General features: G+C 36.1%; 2 long non-coding RNA genes across 2 annotated transcripts; one reads left to right on the forward strand and one right to left on the reverse strand.

The window, feature by feature from the left end:
* The first annotated feature begins 246 nt into the window (after positions 1–246).
* Positions 247–2117, forward strand: LOC113094973 (uncharacterized). The gene is made up of 3 exons (XR_003288243.1): positions 247–301; positions 1538–1694; positions 1783–2117. It is a non-coding gene; the product is annotated as an uncharacterized LOC113094973 (long non-coding RNA).
* On the reverse strand, positions 2115–3550 carry LOC113094974 (uncharacterized). Its single transcript, XR_003288244.1, has 2 exons — positions 3492–3550; positions 2115–2406 (listed from the first exon to the last, which is right to left on the reverse strand). It is a non-coding gene; the product is annotated as an uncharacterized LOC113094974 (long non-coding RNA).
* Positions 3551–4198: the final 648 nt, after the last annotated feature.

Consider the following 4198-nt stretch of genomic DNA (forward strand, 5'->3'; position numbering starts at 1 on the left):
TATTTGTGCACCGCTGTCTGTGCATTTGTAAATTACTGCACGCATTTGTGGATCGCTTCCTGTGCATTTGTGGATTTGAAACACTTCTAGCGTCGACGTGCAGATAAATCCACAAATAAGTGGACTCCACCCACCGTCTACTTAACCCAATCAGACAACGCCCATGTTGCACTGACCAATCGCAGCACGCTCTCTCTCCAACCAATCACGTTTTGCCTAACAACCAGGGCGGGATCAGACACATGAACGCGAGTCACTCGCTACAGTCTTCAACATGGCCGATCAAGAGGAGTAAAGACAGGTGAGTGATGCTAACACAGTAATTAACTGAAGTTTTACCAGGTTCTTGATATGTCATCATTTGTCATAACTAGTGAGGTAGTTTGACAATTTACACCATGATTTAATAAGTTATTATTTGCTCTCAAGCACCATTTCGAAGACTGTCGCATTTGTCTGCCACATACATCAAGGGTGTCTTAATTCTAAAATGGACCATTATTCATTGTGAGGTGTAAATTGTTGTAATTTCTTTACTTTTGAATTTCTTTACTTGTGGCCTACAAAATGCGACCTCCTTGAGAAAGCAGCCATCGAAACAGTCAGCGGATTTATTTTACATTTAGAATTACTGAATTAGTTTATTAGATTAAATAAACTATTACTTAATATCGAGTTTAAGATGAAGAATATGTGAAGCTGCGGGTAGATTCGATGTGCGCCTGTAGTAAGGTTGCCAACTGCCCTAATTATACAGATATACGTTTGGGGTAAGATCTTCCACTGCATATTACATGAGACTCGGTTTTATTCCCCCTTGTCACCCCCCGCAGTGGCATCGTCTCAGATACTACGAGTATGTGTGAACTGAGGGTCATAAGCTGTTGTTACGTTACCTGGAATGCATGACATGTTAATTGAAATTAACTGTCGAAAAGAACCAGTTTTCGAAAAAAGAACCTGACTTCCCATCACTAGTGAAAAGTTGGCTTTCCTCATTATTATGTTCCCTTGTATATAACTGGAACGGTTACTCCATGCACCTTTAAACTACAGTCTGTTCAGTTAAATATTTGACTGCAGTTTGTGTTTACTTACTGTTTGTTCAGGGCCTTTCTGCACAAGGTGAAAGTGCTGCTCGGGCATTAGTGCAGATCATCGCCAGGGATCTGACACCAGGGCCAAGCCGCTCCACTAATTACTATTATATATAATGCTCATTACTGTAGTAACATCCAAAATAAAACTATAACGTTATTTGTAATTTAACTAGTGTTTCCCAGTTTTCTACCTCTCTGGTGTTTTCTGAACCCATCCGTCCGTCTGTGTTATTAATTTTTTTTTTTTTTAAGGTAATTAAATGACCACTTGGTCATGTAGCATGTTACATTTAAAAATATTGTTGGAATATTTGCTATCTGCTAAAAATAAAAAAATCTAAAGTACTGTGCTGTATTTACCAATTAGACTAATATTTCATTGTGAACAAGGTTTATTTCATTGATCAAAATGTTCTGTTTGTTATTATGCATTTTAGGACAGTGAGGCAGCAAATGACAGACTAATCCACTTTCTGAAGCTTGGATTACCCCAGGAAAACATCAGTAACATTTTAGGTGTCACTCATACAACTATCGTTCGTCGGATGAGAGAATGTGTTTGGCCAGAGAGAGAATCCAATAATTAACCCTGAGGTAATTATTTCTTCTTACAATGCTTTATTGGTTTTGCTCTGTTAGATTAACCCCCCATATTTAAAATGATTTATTTGTTTACCTTTAGATGGAGTATTCAGACTCAATGGCAGTTGAACAAGATGGTGGAGATGCTGACCATGTTCACTTTGCAGTCAACGTGCCTGTAATTCACAGGCCACAACTCACAAATGAGCAAATTGACCCACTGCAAGTGTCTGATTCATTTGGAGTAGATGTATACCTCAAGACTCTCACATATGTACAGACTTTGATTGAATAAAGGGATATTTGAAGTTTTATTTCTGCTGCTCTAATTTTGACAGCAAGGTTGTAAATGTGTATATATAGTTGTATCTTAAGTAAAACTTGTGGAAACAAACTTTTAAGACATGTAAAATAATTAAATTTATTTTAAAATGTTATTGAAGTACTTTTTTTATTATTATTACTTGTACATAGAATTTTTTTTTACATAGAACCAGTGTCCAGAATTAAATGAGTCCAAATCCAGTGGAGGATGTGTTAGCACAAGCTTGCAATGAAGATGCAAAGTTATCCATTGTGGTTATTTCAGCTGGTATCATCAGGGTCCTGCTGCAGGTAGAAGCCTTGAAGTATCTTCCATTCCAAACATTTACCTGGAGATTCTTGGATGGGACTTCCCATCCAGTCCAAAATGATGTAAGCTTTTGTAGCTGGTCTGTAGTAACTGTGTGGAAAAATAATCAGAAGATGCATACAAACAACTCTTAACATTTTATGGAAGGTTGTATGCATTAAAACTGTCAAACTGCAATGAGTCTTAGAATGAGAAGTTTGAAAAATACTTTTTACAGGATTTATATTGTAATTAAGCCATTTATAATACATATTAAAACAATAAATATCGCTAATTTGATTTGCAAAGTATTAATAAAAAATATAATCTCAAGAACATCTAAGTGTACTCAACTGTGCTCTTTTGAGACACCATAAACTAAAATGTGCTTTTAATATACTACCTCTATTTAAAACAATATGTATTTAGTTACCACTTGTAGTACAAGAAGTTCAGTTGGACTATAAGTGGTAACTAAATACATGTTATTAATACTTCCAATCATAGTAACCTGAACGACATACCAATTTTTCCTCAAATGTGCTTTATAATAAATTACAATAAATCTATGAACAGGCTGTGGTCATGTCATGCATTCCAGGTAACGTAACAACAGCTTATGACCCTCAGTTCACACATACTCGTAGTATCTGAGACGATGCCACTGCGGGGGGTGACAAGGGGGAATAAAACCGAGTCTCATGTAATATGCAGTGGAAGATCTTACCCCAAACGTATATCTGTATAATTAGGGCAGTTGGCAACCTTACTACAGGCGCACATCGAATCTACCCGCAGCTTCACATATTCTTCATCTTAAACTCGATATTAAGTAATAGTTTATTTAATCTAATAAACTAATTCAGTAATTCTAAATGTAAAATAAATCCGCTGACTGTTTCGATGGCTGCTTTCTCAAGGAGGTCGCATTTTGTAGGCCACAAGTAAAGAAATTCAAAAGTAAAGAAATTACAACAATTTACACCTCACAATGAATAATGGTCCATTTTAGAATTAAGACACCCTTGATGTATGTGGCAGACAAATGCGACAGTCTTCGAAATGGTGCTTGAGAGCAAATAATAACTTATTAAATCATGGTGTAAATTGTCAAACTACCTCACTAGTTATGACAAATGATGACATATCAAGAACCTGGTAAAACTTCAGTTAATTACTGTGTTAGCATCACTCACCTGTCTTTACTCCTCTTGATCGGCCATGTTGAAGACTGTAGCGAGTGACTCGCGTTCATGTGTCTGATCCCGCCCTGGTTGTTAGGCAAAACGTGATTGGTTGGAGAGAGAGCGTGCTGCGATTGGTCAGTGCAACATGGGCGTTGTCTGATTGGGTTAAGTAGACGGTGGGTGGAGTCCACTTATTTGTGGATTTATCTGCACGTCGACGCTAGAAGTGTTTCAAATCCACAAATGCACAGGAAGCGATCCACAAATGCGTGCAGTAATTTACAAATGCACAGACAGCGGTGCACAAATAAATGCCAGGTAGAGTTGGGTTTGTGACATTAAACACATTTGTAAATATATATTTTTTTATTTGCAAATCTCATTTTATTTATTTGTGCGTTTTATATTTTTTTGTGAAACTCTTTACATTTATTTGTGAATTTGATATATTTTTGTGAATCTCGTTACATTTATTTATGGATAATAATCTATTTATTTGGAATAATGCAACAATTCTGACCCCATACAATACTAGCAATTAGCACAAAATATGTACTTATTAAATAAGTTAATTGCCCATTAGGCAATGTATTAGAAAAGTATGAATTAGTAGAATATCCAGTGTTATGAAAACTACATAGAATAAACGCCTATACCTAGTGTATTTATGGCAAACTTTTACGGTAATATTGCATTTATGGGCTACATAAATTTCA

Source organism: Carassius auratus, unplaced genomic scaffold (assembly GCF_003368295.1).
Source record: "Carassius auratus strain Wakin unplaced genomic scaffold, ASM336829v1 scaf_tig00215562, whole genome shotgun sequence".
Classification (NCBI taxonomy): Eukaryota; Metazoa; Chordata; class Actinopteri; order Cypriniformes; family Cyprinidae; genus Carassius; species Carassius auratus.